Consider the following 18,327-nt stretch of genomic DNA (forward strand, 5'->3'; position numbering starts at 1 on the left):
AGGAAGATTCAATTATGCCATCCAAAGATCTAATTAATAAATGCTCAGAACAAGAAGCAGGAAATCCTTTCCAGCTGTTAAAAGTTTTCATTTCTATAGCCACGTTGTGTGCTCATCCTTTGACACAAGGCATTTTAGAGAAATCCAGGGCAAATATTCAGGTGTGTTTTGAAAAGTTAAAAGAGAGAGATATAATATTCTTACTGGGGTTTTTTTGTTTGTTTGAAGGGAAGCTAAACATCTTGGCGTAAAGTAAATTAGAATACATGAAGAGTTCTGTTGGGTCAGAACAAAAGCTCACCTTGTGCAGTTTTAAATCAGAGTTGCACCCCTCTTGAAGGAAGAGATTCATAGCTTGTGGCCACTCATGGATCCAATAGTGTCACTTGAGTTTCAGGCTATGGCTTGTTCACCAGCTTTGGCCACTCTTGGACAGATATGATTTGGCCACAGTACTTCATGCTCTGATACCTTCTAGACTGTTGAAATGTGCTGTACATGGGCTCGCCCTTTGAAGATGACTTCAGTTGGTCCAAAATGTTGCACCCAGGTTGGGGTTCCATTTAGAACTCAAAAGCATCTGCATTGATTGCCAGCTCATTTCCGGGCAAAATCCAAGATGTTCACATTAAAACCCTTAGGCCCCAAATATCTGAAAGACCATCTTCTTCCCTACAGACCCCCTTGGGTGTTAAGCTCAGCAGAGGGGGACCCTCTTGGTAGTTCCACTGCCTCAGATGTTTGGGGTGTTGTTGGCCCAGGAGAGAGTATTTTCTGTTACAGCTCCTATGTTGGGAATTCCCTCCTCACAGAAGTGCATCTAGCACCTTTAATATACAGCTTTCATCATAAGCTGAAGACGTGCCTCTTTGCCCTGACCTTCAGTACCTGAGATGCATGTTTTCAAGTACCCACCGTATTCCTGTGACTGCTATTTGTTTTAACTGCATCCAATTTGAGTATGTTGGAATGTGTCTTGGGACTTACTGGTGAAGGGCCAGTAGTAATAATGATACAAAAGTTGGGTGCCACCCCCACTCTCTGCTGAGTGGTAGCAAGCTTCCAGGGGGTTTCAGGCACCCACACAGGGTCTGTGTTACTTATGAGAGTTGAGACATGGCATAAACAGACATAGCTTTAAGAAATATGATTTATTCACATATTTACACCTTCAGTCTGCATGGAGGGAGTCCAGAAGTTACAGCCTGTTCATTTCAAGATGGGCTTGTCCCCCACAGCAATGCAGTCCTCTAGTCCAGTGTTTCCCAAACGTTTTTGGGCAACGGCACACCTGTTTACCGGAAAAAAATCTCGCGGCACACCACCATTAAAGCCCCGCCCCCGTGACGTCATTCGGGGAGCCGGCGGCCCGGGCCTGAGCTGGAAGGAGAGGCGGTGCTTTTCGGCACAAGGCAATCGGCCTGGAATTGTTTCCCGCGCGCTGCGAAAGGGAACAGCTGCGGTCGCGCGAACCCTCCGGCGCTGGGAGGGGAAAGGGCGGAGTCGCAGAGCACCAGCTGGCCGAGCGGTTGCGCGCAGCGTTGCGCTTTTGGAGAGCGTGCGGCTGCTGCTAGGGGATCCGGGGACGTGAGCAGGCCTGGCCCGACCCGGGTTGAAGGAGGACAAGCCGGCAGCGCGCCAAGTGAGTTCGGTTGCGCACGACGGCCCCCGCTCCCCCCACCCCCGCCGGATCCTCGCCGCCGCCGCCTCTCGCCCGCCTCCCTCCCACGGCACACCACCCGATGTCTCACGGCACAGTAGTGTGCCGCGGAACACCGGTTGGGAAACACTGCTCTAGTCAAAGGCATCTCTCCCAGCCAGCTTTCAGCCAGCCTGCCTAAGATGGATTCTAGTCCTTGTTCTCCCCTTCTTCTCCCCAGCAAGCTTTGCTAAAAACTCTCTTTTCCTGTCACACCACACCCAGTTACCATGGCAATGTTCCAAATCCCTGGTCTCTGTACACACCTCAGGGCAAGGGAGAAGGACAGCTCTCTTGTATGCCCCGGTCATTTTGCATAGGCTAACTCAGGAATTCCTCTGCAGCTTGTATCTTCCCCTTCACATCCCAAATAATCAAAATCCTACCATTTATTAATTTCAGGGGGTTGGGGGGTTGGGGGGGTCCTCCAAATCTATAACCCCAATAATAATAATAGTCAGTGCTTTTTTTTCTTAAAAAATGTTTAGGGGTACTTTCATTTTGACTCAAGAAAATCACCATTTTACAGTTCAAACCGGGAGAAGTAAATACAGTAAATGGACAAAAGTACAAAGATTCACAAAATGTTTAGGGGTATGTGTACGCCTGTGTCCCTCCCAGAAAAAGCACTGGTAATAGTCCAACACTCTAACCTCTACGCCATCTTGTCTGGCTATTAAACTGGATATGAAGAGAGAAATTGGGAGGGCATTTGACTGAGTGATGGTTGAAACTCCCTAACAGCTTGCAGGGGGCCCTCAGAACAAAACAAATCAGGAAATTACTGGAAAAGTATTTTCTGAGAAACTTCGGCCTAGTCCTAGCTGCAGCAGGAAGTATCTTTGCTTGAGTCTCACAAATATATTAACTTACTCTGAGGCATCTTTTAATGAGTTGCTAGGATTACATTTTGCCATGTCAGCGGAGCCTCTAGTCTTACCCTGATGCAGCTCCTGAATAATAAATAAGAGCAGCTCAGAAATTAAAAGAACATTTAAGTCCAGGAGTGGACTAACAGTGGCTATTATGGCCTTTGTCAATACCCTCCCTAGTTCTGCCTTGCAAGTTTAGACTTCCAAACCAGATGAGTTTCACAGGCCAGCACAAAACCACGGGACCACGGTTTGAATTCTAAGGGGAGTTTCATTTCATTTTGGGGGCAGGTAGCTTTTAAAATATCCCATTGAACTGAATGGGATTTATTCTCATTGAAGTGGGTCTATGACTGCAGACCTTTTTGAGGCATGCTTGGGCCCCTGCGATGGCAGCTGAGTGTGGTTCAGCACCCATTAAAATAAATTAATCAAACGTAACAAGCATCAAGGACCCTAATTTTGACTCACTTCATCTCCAGATACCATGTTAGGAAGCTTTGTCATAGCAGAGTTCACAGATTTATGCCTTCACAGCTACATTATGATACAATCCTTCTTTTTGCAGGACAGACACACACCCCATGGCCCTGCCAGCCAACCTGGAATACATCAATCACAAGCTCCTGGCAGCTGGCACCTTTGAAGTTCCTGAAGGCTGGACAATGTGCCTTTGGTCACATCGGGACCCAGATGGAAAACCATGTTCAAGGTGGTCCAAAGGAGTTGAAAGGTCTCGTGTGTTTCATTATGATGACAAAGCTTTCAAACGTTGAACGGAAGCTTTTAAGCATGTGGATCTGGGAACAATTGCCAAGTGACTCTTGGTAAATTTAAGAAGTAAGTGTTAATTGATTGCGAATCAGTATGCACTGAGAGTGCAATTAATGTTAAATTATGTAATCTATATGGACCAATTATGGACTCGTCATGGACAAACTATCGATTCGCTGAGTGCCAGTGAAAGATTCAAGACTGCACTAACCTCCACAGCCAAAGGCTTTCCAGGTAAGTGATGACAGGCTCTTTGATATTGTGAGGAGTGTAATTTGGCTTCATGTGATCTGCTACAGTACACTCGCATCTTGCGCGTTTTTTATTTGCATGATCGCAACAATACAGGGGCAAGGTGATGATGCTCTCATGAGATCTTGCAGGAAGTCTGAGTGCTCCACGAGATCTAGCAAGAACATCCGTAACATTCACAGAGGCAGTGAGTGTTACAATCAAGTTGTGTATAAATTTTATGAAATTAACTACATAAATACTGATGATAGGATTAACCCTTGAGTTGCATACAGAATGATCTCTGTTGTTGCACTTTCAATGGGAATGTCTCTGAACAAACTCTGACTGTAAGAGGGAGGACCTTGCATTAAGAAAAAGTATCATACAACATTGTGCTGGTCCTATTTATGGTACACTGGTACCTCGGGTTAAGAACTTAATTCATTCTGGAGGTCCGTACTTAACCTGAAACTGTTCTTAACCTGAGGTACCACTTTAGCTAATGGGGCCTCTCACTGCTGCTGCACCACCGCTGTGCGATTTCTGTTCTCATCCTGAAGCAAAGTTCTTAACCCGAGCTACTATTTCTGGGTTAGTGGAGTCTGTAACCTGAAACGTCTCTAACCTGAAGCATCTGTAACACAAGGTACCACTTTATTTCCTTCTTCCTCAGATATGTCTGGCCCAGACTCTTACTAGTTACTGGCCCCAGCTCAAGATGTATATATTTACCTGTGCAGTCTCTGAAGATTGCTACATCAGGATTTTTATTTTGTTGGTTGCATTTGCTTTTCCATTCTCTCTCTGTGCTTGTTTTAAAAGTCATAGGATTTATTGCACTACTGGTTTTTCTGTTTTTACTCCTTTCCCCCTTTCTTTTTCATTTTTTTTTCATTTAAAGGGGAAAAAGGCGAATAAAAAGATAAACATCAACAGAAGATAAAGATAACTATCAACAAAGGATTAAGATAAAGCATCAACATTAGATAAAGCCAAAATCCACAAATCTTGCAGCCAGGCTTGCAAACAAACCAAAGTACCTTTAGAGATATCTTCATTAAACACAATTGAAATAAAGTGCAATTTTCAGCTAATTAGCAAATCAGTTCTAAGTTGCATTATACACTTGGGTTTCATGTAAGAAGAAGAAGAGTTTGGACTTGATATCCTGCTTTATCACTACCCTAAGGAGTCGCAAAGCAGCTAACAATCTCCTTTCCCTTCCTCCCCCACAACAAACAGTCTGTGAGGAGACTGGGGCTGAGAGACTTCAAAGAAGTGTGACTAGCCCAAGGTCACCCAGCAGCTGCATGTGGAGGAGCGGAGACACGAACCCGGTTCCCCAGTTTACGAGTCTACCGCTCTTAACACTACACCACACTGGCTCCCACTCTGGGATCCTTTTGGCAATGAAAATAAATAAATGTAAATTTGTTACATTTCTTACAGAAATAGGATGGAGGCTGAAGTTTTAAAATATCATTTATGCTTTTATTAAAACGTTTTGCACAGCCTTAACATTGGCAGGAGTGAGTTCAATGTGCCTTTTCCCCTTCAAGGGAATTTATAGTCATATGCCCCAAAACACACACCCCCCCAGCCACTGCCTCAATTTCAAGAAGAAAAGTGCCATGAGAGCAACACTGGTGGATGTGCTGTTTGTGGGAGGAATGTGGAAGGAAATGGTGGGGTAATCCTACAGAGACCTCCCTCTTGTGCCTGGATGGTGTTGTTCTGGGTATGCGAGGATTGACAAGCAAAGGATGTCAAGCAAAGGATTGCGTCCATCTACTCTTTTCCTCAGAGTAGACTCAATGAAATTAATGGGCCTACATTAGCCATTTCCATTCATTTCAATGGGCCTACTTTGAATATGAGTAGTGCTGGATACCATTCATCATCTCTGATCACCAACGTCCCAGTTTTCATGGCTAATAACCAACAGATGGAACGATGCATTTAATTTTTAAAACAGAAAAATAAAGCACCAGTAAAACAACACAGAGATAAAAAGCAAGTTGATCAGCAGGAAAACGTTCTTCTCTTTCCCCCCAGATTCCTTTCTTTTTTTAAAACAGCCACCATATTTTTCAGCTTGCCTAAGTGATTTTTCAAAAATCAATAGCCTATATTTAACCATTATGTGTAACTGATAGCCAATGTGCTGTGTCTATTTTAAACACCAACAATAATAATAATAAAAATCCTCTCTCCAATGAATTGCAAGGCAAGGGGAATTTAATACTACATTAGTCAAATGGCCCTTTTGGCTAGACCTCTTTTTATAGAGCAAATATTATAGCACTTATTTATGCCCTGCTTTTTTTTTTATTAACGACCCTCCTGACAAATTATATTTAATTTAGCACAATAAGGCTTTTATATTTGAATAACGCTGTTTTATTATTAATTAGAGCATTCTAATTAATAGAAGCCTTCCTTTGGGTTGTCTGCCCACCCACAGGACTTCAGCAAGACTCAGTTGCCTCTGCCTTTCCTCAAAGCCACAAGGACATAGGAAGGTGCCTTTTTCTGAGTCAGAACATTGGTCTATCTTGCTCAGTATTGTGTTCTATGAATGGCAGTGGCTCTCTGGGATTTCAAAGCAGGAATCTTTCCCAGAACTACCTGGAGATCCCAGGAACAGAACCTGGGACCTTCTGCATGTAAAGCGAATGCTTTGCTGTTGAGCTACAGACCTTTCCTTTGCTGGGCAGAAGCAACCTTGCAGGCCTCCAGCCAATAGAGGGCAGGGTTGAGACTAACAGACAGGGGCCAATGCACTTTGTGCTTTTTCCTGCCAAACTCCCAAGCTCCACCCCTTCATCTTCCTTGCTCTCTCCCCTTTCTCCTGCACAAGACAGCCATGAAACCTTTTCTAACCATGTAAGTTTACAATTCGAAGCCACTTTGTAAATATGAAGGAACTTCTTCTTTACCAATGGGACCTCTCTCTGCGTGTGTTTTGTTGTTTTATTTTCTACTTTTTTAAAGCAATGCTAGTAGATCCATAGAGTCATAGAATTGTAGAGCTGTAGGAGACCACAAGTTTTCCCAGTAGTGATGTATGGAAGTGAGAGCTGGACCATAAAGAAGGCTGATCGCCGAAGAATTGATGCTTTTGAATTATGGTGCTGGAGGAGACTCTTGAGAGTCCCATAGACTGCAAGAAGATCAAACACATCCATTCTGAAGGAAATCAGCCCTGAGTGCTCACTGGAAGGACAGATCCTGAAGCTGAGGCTCCAATACTTTGGCCACCTCATGAGAAGAGAAGACTCCCTGGAAAAGACCCTGATGTTAGGAAAGATGGAGGGCACAAGGAGAAGGGGACGACAGAGGACAAGATGGTTGGATAGTGTTCTCGAAGCTACCAGCATGAGTTTGACCAAACTGTGGGAGGCAGTGGAAGGAGTGCCTGGCGTGCTCTGGTCCATGGGGTTACGAAGAGTCGGACACGACTAAACGACTAAACAACAACAACAACAGGAGACCACAAGAGTCAATCCCCTGCAATGCATGAATTTTTTCACCCAACATGGGGCTCGAACCCACAACCCTGAGATTAAGAGTCTCATGCTCTTACTGACTGAGCTGTGAATGAGACAGAGTGAGTAGTGGAGAGACTGGGTAGATCAAGTTTACAAGCTCTTACACTCTGTTCTATAAACCATAAATCATTTTCTAAAAAAAATAAAATAAAACCCAAGATTTCTGACCATAGGCAATTTAGGTAGGAATAACTTTTGCAGTTAGGTAGGAAGACCCAGAAGCACCTGGCTTGATGGCAATCCATGTGAAAAAGGGTTAGAAGGGGTTTCAGTGGCCTCCAAACTAAATGCAATGCAACTAAGTGCATGGCGTGGCAATTAAAAAAGGGAAAATACTCATGAGAGTCCAGGCAGCAGCAGGAGAAGCATGTGGTCTAGATAACAAGAAGCAACTGTACAACTTTATTATGATTTGGCCTGAGTACTTATGAGCACCATAGTTTAAGAAGGATGTTCTAAATGTTTGTCTCTTGCATTTTTACAGGGAAGGGCATGCAGAAGGTCTCCGATTCGGTCCTTGGCATCTCTGGACTGGGATATAACTCAGCCTGGAACCCTGGATAGCTGCTTCCCATCAGTGAAGAACTGAGCTAGGTGTACCAATGAATCAGTATAAGGCAGTTTCCTCTGATCCTGTGAACAATATTGACAAACTGGAACATGTCTAGAGGAGGGACCCAGAGACTGAATCCAATGAGGAAAGGTTGACAAAGTTGTGTTTGTCTAGCCTGGAAAAGATAAAATTAAGAAGGGATTACCATCTCCATATATCTTGAAGGATGATCACTCAGATCAGTGCTCCTCAACCATGAGTCTTCATATATTTCATATATTTTCTGGACTACAACTCCCATCATCCTTCTTCTCCCAATGGTCAGAGATGATCATAGGAGCCAACTCCTAGAGGTAGAAGGGTCTTTGCTTCCCCATGAAACATTTGTGGGGGCTGCCCCCCCAAGTTGATGGGCATTGCCATTCCATTGGTGTGTGTGCACCATGCCATGTGATCGATTATGCAGAGTGGGCCTTATCTGCCTCCCCACCCAATATTTTATTCAAGTTGACACCACTGGAGATGATGCAGGTTGTAGTCCAACAGCATCTGAGGACCCAAGGTTGAAGAGCACTGAGATGGTTGATGGAATAAATTGTTTTTAATCCCTATTGTTTTATACCGTACTGCAGTGTTGGCTAAACTTTGGTCTTCAGCGGTTTTTGGACTACAACTCCCATCATCCCTAGCTAACAGGACCAGTAGTCAGGGATGATGGGAATTGTAGTCCCAAAACAGCTGGAGACCCAAGTTTGGTCAACACTGCCCTACTGTTGCTCCAAAGTAGCGGTTCTCAACCTGTGCGTCCCCAGATGTTGTTGGACTACAACTCCCATCATCCCTGAGCTCTGGCCTTGCTAGCTAAGGGTGATGGGAGTTGTAGTTCAACAACTTCTGGGGACCCACAGGTTGAGAAAGGCTGCTCCAGAGGGTAGGGATTGAACGTTCAAATTATGAGATTTAGACTAGTCATTAGGAAGAGCTTTGTGATGGTGCTGGTGGCTTGATGGTGGAACAAACTGCAGTGGGAGGTGGTGGACTTGGTAGACTGTCTTTCATTAGAGGTTTTTAAGAAGAGGCTGAATGTCCACCTATCAAGGATCCTACAAGTAGGGGATTTCCTGGCATGGGGTTTGACTAAATGACCTTCAATAGCTCTTCCATTTATAAGTGGACAGCAGCCCCCATTGCCCACTATAAAGGCAGCTGCAGAAATTATTTTTTTGCAAAGCAAGATGTTCCCACCCCACTCCCACTCTCAAGTTGTTTGTGTGTAAATAACCTTGAGAGATACTATGGGATTAAGTGGACTTCCTCCCTCCCACCCCCCAATAATAATTCTTTGTATGAAACTACTTTCCAGCAGAATAAGACATCACTGATAAAGTCAGAAAAGACACATTTAAAAACAATATTGATCAAATTGCAGGGGGCAGTGAACTGTGAAACAGGTCTATTTTCCCATAGGTTTTTTTTTTAGTTACCGATTGACTGTAGGGCCACGGAATGTGCTTTTCCTAATGGGTTAGCAGAATTGACTTCTGAATGACAATGCCTTCTTCCCTGAGGCGCTCAGTGCCCTCCTAAGTGCAATGAATGAAACAATATCACCGGACGTTATAGAATGGAGGTCACATTAATCTCTGAGACTCGGGACTGACTCCCCTTTCCCATCGCCAAGCAAAAATAAATCAATTAACTTCTTTTCCTAAGGAACCCGGGCAGCAAACTATTAAAATATATATAGAGAGAGGGCAAAATTGTTGACAATGGAAGTTTTCACTGAGTGTAGGGAAAACAAGAGTTTTAATGTGACCGTATTTCCTTGGCGCCCCCCTTTTTTTGCATCGGAAAGCAAATGACTGTGCTTTTATTGCCTTTTGCACAGAATAACTTGCAAGCTTGTTATAAGTGGGTTTTAATCACTGTCTGTGGGTTGTTAATTCACTATAATAAGGCGGTAAGAAACCTCCAGAACTCTACTAAAAACCACCAAACTCTGGTAATTTGCTTAACGTGGGATGGGCGGCTGAGCCTGCATCCCAGATTCGGGGGGAGCTGCAGGATGGCGGAAGCGATCTAGGATGGAAACATTGCTGATTCAAGACTCGGTGTAAGTGGCTGCTCTTTAGATGCAGGAAGCTGATTGAAACTTTGGCCGACAAGAGTGGGGGAGTTGAGAAAGCTCGGGATAAGGGATCAGAATGTACCAGCCAAAAAGAAAAGCCGACATAGTATTGAAGACTGGGGGCGGGGGAGGGCAGGAGAGGCCCCTTTTCAATATGAGGATCATCCAGTGTATGGAAAAAAATGGTCCCATTCATCTCGTACAAGGACTTCCATTCAGTGTAAGCACACCCTCTGCAAGGAAGAACAATAAACGGACTATAAATTGGAAGAAAAGAAGTCTGGGTTTGGGGGATCCACACAGCCGGAGCAATTATGGAACCCCTTCAGAGCATGCCAGGCCTGTGCTTCAGGTCCCAGGACTTAGACAAATGGGTAGAATTCCCCTGTCGTAAGTAAATGGTTCTTGCAGCACCGATGTTCCTGACTGACACATGCGGAACAAAAATGCGAGCAATTCCTAGGCAAGAGGTCCGGACACTTAGCAATTCAAGTCAGCTCCACCGTGGATGTAAACACATTAAAATTATGCGTTGGGATGTAACATCCGTCCAACAACTGATCCCGTGAGCTGAATAGAATATAAAGAGAGGAGTTTCCCAGGCTGCCGATTGGCATCCACATGGAAACATGGAAACAGCCCCTTTTCACAGGGAACATGGGAAGAATCCTTATACTGAGTCAGACCTAAGTTTGGGTTTGTTTACACACTGACTAGCATAGGCTTCCCAGCATTTCAGACAGGGTTCCCCCAGCCCTACCTGAAAAAGTCGAGGATTGAACCTGGGCTTGAACCTGGGCAAAGCAGATGCTTTACCACTGAGCCATGTCCCTTCTATGAGTCATGCAAACATCACAGCCTACACCATGGATGGAGAACCTTCAGGCTAATCTTGGTCCACAAGAGGGGCCAATTTGGCCTGTGAGCACATGTCATCCAAACCATGGTCACCTGTCCATCAGCTGACATCACTTGCAAAGCAGACTTATGCATAGACCAGGACCGAACTCTTCACTTATGTTCTTTGCAGACCCCTCCCCTGGCATGGTTCAACTTTGACAGGTGAGTGTGACCACCCACCTGTCAGTCACCTGATGCCATCATGATGCCAGATGGTTGACTGGTTGTGGCCATGCCCACCTGTCAAAGTTGGCCTATATGGGGAAGCTAAGGACCTGGCCTTCCAGTTCTCCAATCCTAGCCAACATGGGACACACAACAAATGGACTGCTGGGTGACCTACGTTCGCTGGAATGGCACAGCTATGGGGGGAAAGCTAATTCCATGTTAGGGATTGTTACGAAAAGGATCAAAATAAAACTGCCAATCTCTTTTTCAGAAATCTATGGCATGACCACATGAGGGTTATGGTACAGAGTTCTGGTCACCTCGTCTCAAAAAGTATATCTTTGAACATGGAAAAGGTTCAGTAATGGCAACCAAAATGACCAAGGGGATGGATTGACTCCCCTAAGAGGAAAGGTTACATTATTTGGGGCTTTTTAACTTGGAAATAAAGCAGTTACAAAAAAGTGATCACAGATACACACACACACACACACACACACACACACACACACACACACACACACTATCCTTATCACCAATCTGCCCCTACCCCAAAGGCAGAACATAGGTGGAATAAATATTCTCACCCTAATAGATTTAAACTAAAGGTCTCTGGTGGAATCTCATAATGTGCCATGAATGGGGTTTATGGTTCTTCCCGCAAACGGGAGTCCGTATTTAGTTTAATACCCTAATAAAAATTTCATGCTGACCCTTTTGTCATCTGGCTGTGAGTTCAAGCATTAACACTGAGGTCAGGCAAAATGGGGATGGCGTAACCACTATAGAAATTCTGAGGATTATAAGTTTCCTAGCCCCCCTGCCAATTGCCCACCTTATTTTCCCCCCCAGGTTATAAAACACATATATGACGTCTGTCTTGGTTTGGGTGTCAAGATCTTATTTACAGTGTTTCCTAATACTCTTCCAAAACTCATGGTGTTTTCTAAAGACAATGAGTAAGTAATATGTGCAGCCAACAAATCCCAGTTCCGTGAGATATATAAGCAACGCCCCCCCCCCCCCGTACTTCCAGTGTTTTGTATTATTTGCCCTTATTTCTGAAGATTACTTGTGGTTTTAATACTGGGGAGAGCCGTGTTTGTTATTAACACTAAGAGATTGATTTTATGACAGTTGCAGGGGTTATTGTTAGGTGTGGAATTGGGCCTCAGATCACGTCATCTGCAATTTGTTAGCACAGAGTCATTGGGATTGTAAAGCTGAGAGAAAATGAATGCCATTTCTGCAACATTTTCTTTTAAAAAAAAATTCTGAGTCGGGATGACTAACTTCCTCAGCTTGGAGGGACTGGATTCTCTCCAGATAAGCAGCTCAGGTGCTTCCTTCCTATCCCTCAATGCTCAAGTCTTCCTTCCTACTCCTCAATGCTGACATATTCATCCAGCTCTGCATTTTAAATAGGGGAAATTGAGTTCCTTGAGGAGGAGAAGCCGATGGGTTACCTTTTATCATTTTAATTTGCAAAAAGAAATATCTGCATTTAAAGCAGTATGAGAGCCAGTGTGGTGTAGTGGTTAGAGCATTGGACTAGGACCTGGGAGACCAGGGTTCAAATCCCCACTTAACCATGAGACTCCCTGGGTGACCTTAAGCTTCTCAGCCAAAAACCTACCTCACAGGGCTGTTGAGAGGATAAAGTGGGGGGAAGAATGAGAAGCAGGTATGCCACCTTGAGCTCCTTGGAAGAAAGTGGTTATATAGATATAAATAAATAAATAACTGGTTCAGGCCCTCTTGGAGAAGAAGTAGGAGGAACCATAGTCTCAGAGCTCAACCACATGCCTCCAGGTCTCCCTTTCTGAACTTGGGGGGATCTCTTCATGCCATACATCCCTTGCTGGCCTCACTTGGCACTCCCTCCGAGAGCTTTAGCCTGAGTAGAGCATGTCCTTGAACCCTGATAATGTTTCATCCAAGGATCCCATCCCCCTGCAGGAAATTGTGACATCTGACCTGGCATGAAAAGCACATTTTCTGCATGGGATGAAGGGGATCTTACACACCCTAGGCTAGTTTTGGTTATTGGCTATGCATTGGTCAAATTTGTTTATATATTTGTTTTTGTTTTTTAAAGTATTCTCTCTAATTGAATACATTCTAGCGTTGTAACACTCCTCAGTTCAGTTCTGTAGTTGTAGTTGTTGTTGTTTTTACCACAACTCTTCCTCAAGAGTTGCAGTTCTTGCATTTTGCTCAGGTTACATATTGTATCTATCAGATGTGGTGCATTTATCTTACCATGATCTTCTGAGCTGGATTACCTTGGCAATGTCAGGAGTCCAGGTTCCCAGCTTGATAACACAGTAAGCATAGTTAATTAAAAAGTACAATTTATTGTCAAAACAAACAGATAGCTCTGGAACAGGCATAGGCAAACTCGGCCCTCCAGATTTTTTTGAACTACAACTCCCATCTTCCCTAGCTAACAGGACCAGTGATCAGGAATGTTGGGAATTGTAGTCCCAAAACATCTGGAGGGCCAAGTTTGCCTATGCCTGCTCTAGACGGCTCTAACACAGCCTCCAACCTCATCAATCAAGATGACCCTTCTGAAGACTGCTACCGACGTGACGAGAAGCAACTGAACTTTCACGTCTTATGTCGTTTGTTTTGCTTCCTATCTTGCAACCCTCCCATTCGCCGAGTCCTCGGACTGAGTGGGTCAGCCCCCGCCTCTTCCCCATTCTCCGAGAGGCTGTCTCTTCACTCTTTCCCGCGTGTTTGTGCTTCTGGAGTGCTTCAACTGCGTTTTAGCCTGCTCTCCATTCCTGTCTTATCAGCTTGCACGTCAAGGTCAGGAGGAGCTGGAGTATGCAGCTGCCAACTTTCCTCTGTCTGACTGGGGAAACCCAGCCAGATGGGTGGGGACTAACATCAGAGCAGGCTCTCTGTTCCTGCCTATTTTCTGCAGTTAGCTGCAAACTTCCGCTTGGAGTTGGTTCATACCTGACAGGCAACTGGTGGTATTGCCCTCCCACTGTGAGGTAAGATCTGTCTAATTTGCATCCTCCTGCCTGTGGAACAACTGGGAGGGGCCTCATAGCCATTCAGCACCTGATATCCATCAATGCTATAGAGAAGGCTTCCTCAACCTCGGCCCTCCAGATGTTTTTGGCCTACAACTCCCATGTTCCCTAGCTAGCAGGACTAGTGGTCAGGGATGAAGGGAATTGTACTCGTAAAACATCTGGAGGGCTGAGGTTGAGGAAGCCTGCTATAGAGCCTGTGCCCCTGAGAGAGCACTGCTGTAGTTGCTACTCCATGTTCTTCATGGTTCCAAAGAAGAAGAAGGGAGATTTCAGGGCCATACTGGATTTGGGGTGTATGGAGTGTTAGGGAAAGGGTAGTATCTTTGGTGGGGGACACATCATGCTCCTTTGGGGGTAGTTTGTCCACCTTTGCTCCCCATCTTGCACTCAGTTCTCACTTGTGGTTTCTAGAAGCTGCCAGTATGTGCCAGCAGCCACACCCTGAGAATGGCTTTGACTGCCTGTCTAAACCAGGTGATAGTAGGTGATGGGTCTCAAACACTCAATGAGTTAGGGACTTCTCCTGCATGTGAAGGCAAATTGAACAGACAAGACCAATATCAGGTCCAACGGTCAAGAAGGCGGTTTCTGCACGTGTAGGGGAAGTGAGGGGCAAAAGGGGCTCATCAACCTGGGAAGGCAGCCCATATAGAAGAAGGAAAACCCTGAACCCAAACTCCCTCTGCCTTGCAGGATATTTTTGGGGAAGAAAAGACAAATCTGCAGGGGAGTCCCTAAGGCAATTGGATGGCGCCTTGTCACCTCCTTTCAGCAACTCCTACAGCCATGCTGGTGCCAAACATATTGCTCTGCTTTCCTTTGGACGACATCAGTGAGACCAAGGGGGGTTCTTATCATCTAGGCAGTCCAGGACCTTCATACACACTGCCAGGCTTATGCCTTGCAGAGGTCACATCAGTTCTCCTAATGCAGTGGTTTAACTTCACCCCTGGAAGTGCACTCCATTGTCTGTCGAGACAGACAGATGCTAACAACTGGATTTGAAGGAGATGAACAGACACTTCCGGAAACACAGGGTTGTTCCACAGAATAGTAGCCATTGATAGCCTTAGCATTCATGAATTTGTCCCATTTTCTTTTAAAGCCATCCAAGTTAGTGGCTATCACTTACCTCCTGTGGAGGCTAGGTTTCATAGTTTAAACTATGAAAAGGTCATCAATTTTAACTTTCTGGAATCTTCCAGCGTTCAGCTTCATTGGGTGCCAACAAGTTCTAGAGTTAGAAGAGATGGAGAAAAACTTTTCTCTATCCACTTTTTCTAAGAAGGGAATGAACACCTTGACGGGGGGGGGGGGGAGCTTCTCCACCCCTGCTATGTAATGATTTCTGGCAGAATGCCAAATTGCACGGTCAATTCATTTTCTCCATAATGTTATTTCTTGAACAGAAAACAGTTTTAGTCATTTGAATGCAGTTATGAAAACCTATGTAAGTCAAGGAGCAGATTGAGCTTACAATGGGGGGGGGGGGACTGAATCAACAGCTACAGAACAGAGAGCTTTTAAGCTTTTATTAAATAAAAAAACTAGAAAAATCAAATCAATATTACAGGCCAGCTCTTCTATTAATTTAAGAGGAAATGGAAAACAGATATTAGAAGAATAGATGGTGGTTTTTTATTCTATTTTATGAGATACAGAAAAATCATAAGGAACTGACATTTATAATTCCCTTAATGCTTTGCCTCCCGTGAGTTATGGGTCGATCCCCTACTCCAGACCTGACTTGCGTGCTCACTCTTTTTATTAAAGTAGTGCATAAGGTTGTGTCAGCAGTTCCATTATAAACCTCTATTAGCAGGGGTTTATAACCGCCTCGTAAAATTTTTCTCAAGGCTGAAAGTTGGCGCATCATGTCTTAATCTAGAAATAAAAGATGTTTCTACCCCACCCGCTGTTTGTGATATTTTAAAATAAATAAATAAACAAATAAATAAGTGCAAACCATTTGCGTGCTGATAAATGAAAATGTTAACGCAATTTAATAGGACACCAAAATTGATCTGAAAGCAACATGATTTGTCAATTGTTAATTAAGAGCACATTGCACTTGAAGCACTGCTGGCAGAAGCATGAGATGGGGGTATCTTTGCTGGACTGCACCCCTACAGAGTGCAGGTGGAAGGAGTTGCATTTTTAAAGTACAGCGGTACCTCGGGTTAAGTACTTAATTCGTTCCGGAGGTCCGTACTTAACCTGAAACTGTTCTTAACCTGAAGCACCACTTTAGCTAATGGGGCCTCCTGCTGCCGCCGTACCGCCGGAGCACGATTTCTGTTCTCATCCTGAAGCAAAGTTCTTAACCTGAAGCACTATTTCTGGGTTAGCGGAGTCTGTAACCTGAAGCGTATGTAACCCGAGGTACCACTGTATTGTTTACAGCACCATATCAAGACATTTTGCTGTCTGGAGCCTGAATGGCATCTCAGCCCTCCTGCTATTATCAATGGGAAGGCCTGTTGGTCTGTGGTGGAGCACCTGATTGCCATGCAGAAGGTCCCAGGTTCAATCCCCAGGTAGGGCTTGGAAAGACTCTTTCTGAAACCCTGCAGAGCTGCTGCCAGTAAGTATAGAAAATACTGATCAAAATGGAGCAATGAGCATCTTCTAAACAAATAGTCCAACCTCCTGCAATGCAGAAATCACAGCAGAGGTGATGACTGCTGTAGGCAATATCTGAGAAGAGGCATTCCCACTGCCTCCCCCCCCCCCACACACATTGGTAGCCATGACAGTCACCACCAACAATTATTTTCTTTAAAAAATAATGATATAAATACAAAGTGTATGTAAACAAAATGTAGTGAAAGAATTTAAAACTGGTGGCTTAGTTTATCAGGGGCATGTCGACAAAAAGTTTGCAGCCCAACTCATAATGTAATAAGTCGACAAAAAGTTGCAGCCCAACTCATAATGTAAACAAAAATAACATGTGACAGAGGAGGCATGCTGCCCTATCAATGGGGAAGCATTGAAATATATGATCTCTGTCTGCCTTGGTGCAGTCGAGAAAGAAAAACATGGAGCCAGTTGTGTAGCTTGCGTTCTAGATTTTTATTGCAGTTCCCTTGAATGAAAGGGTAGGCCCTGTCAAAGGTGCCTTCCTTTCCCTGGACTTATTGAATCACCTTCTGCATTGATATCCTAAGCTAGATATGGGAAATCTCTGTATTTTAAGGAGGTATTCTTTACTCTAGATACTGCATTGAGAAGGTGTATCAACCTGAGCACCATCATGGTGGGTCTGATTTCATAAGCAGCCAATACAATGCCCTTTAGACATTGCTGGTCTCCATCTCCCATCATTCCCAAAACTGAGTCAAAAGTATGATGCAGCAGCAAAAAAAATCTAATGCAATTTTAGGGTGCATCAGCAGAAGTTCAGTGTCCACATCAAGGGAATTAATAGTACCGCTCTATTCTGCCTTAGTCAGGCCCCACCTGGTGTAATGGGCACCACAGTTTAAGAAGGATATGACAAGTTCTAAAGTTCTGAGAGAAGGGTGGACAAGATGATAAAGGGTCTGGAAACCAAGCCTTATGAGGAATTGGTGAGAGAGTTGGGGATTTGCTGTATCCAAGTCAAGGATGCTGAGGGGGCTGCACTGAAGCCTTGATGTGAGGAAGAATCTGCTTTAGATTCCCCAGGGGGCTTGTTGTAAGTTGCTTTGGGTTGCCCTGGGCAAGATAAAGCGACCGACCAATCTATTAACTGATTAATTAATTTAAAATGTTTAGTCAGGAGAAGAGAGATGATAGCCATCTTCAAATACATGACGGGCTGTCTCATGGAAGATGGAGCCAGTTTGTTTTCTGTGTCGCCCGATGGTAGGACTTGAACCAGTGGATTCAAATTACAGTCATACCTCTTGTTACGTTTGGTTCAGGTTACGTCTTTCCAGGTTGCGTCCTGCAGGTACCTGGAAGTACCGGAAAGGGTTACTTCCGGGTTTCGCTGCTCGCACATACGCAGATGCTCAGAATGATGTCACATGCATGCACAGAAGCGGCGATTCGCGACCTGCGCATGCGCAGACGTGGACACACAGGTTGCATTCTGCTCATGTTGCAAATGGGGCTCTGGAACGGATCCCATTCGCAACCAGAGGTACCACTGTACAAGAAAGGAGATTCCAACAAAACCATCTTGGCTTTGAGTCCTGAAAGACGGTCTCTATATCTTGTAGGCCTTTCCCCACCTGGCCAGGTGAGGCCCTGACTGGCTCCAGCTACACAAGCTGAAGCTGCTGCACAGACTCTTGGGCTGGGGTACTGTTGGGGGGGGGGTTGTTTGGTGGTGGTGGTGGGGTTGTTGCTGTTATTGATATAAGCTTTTTAGATCTTTATTTTAGATCTTATGATTTATGTGGGAAT

Source organism: Podarcis muralis, chromosome 7 (assembly GCF_964188315.1).
Source record: "Podarcis muralis chromosome 7, rPodMur119.hap1.1, whole genome shotgun sequence".
Lineage (NCBI taxonomy): Eukaryota > Metazoa > Chordata > Lepidosauria > Squamata > Lacertidae > Podarcis > Podarcis muralis.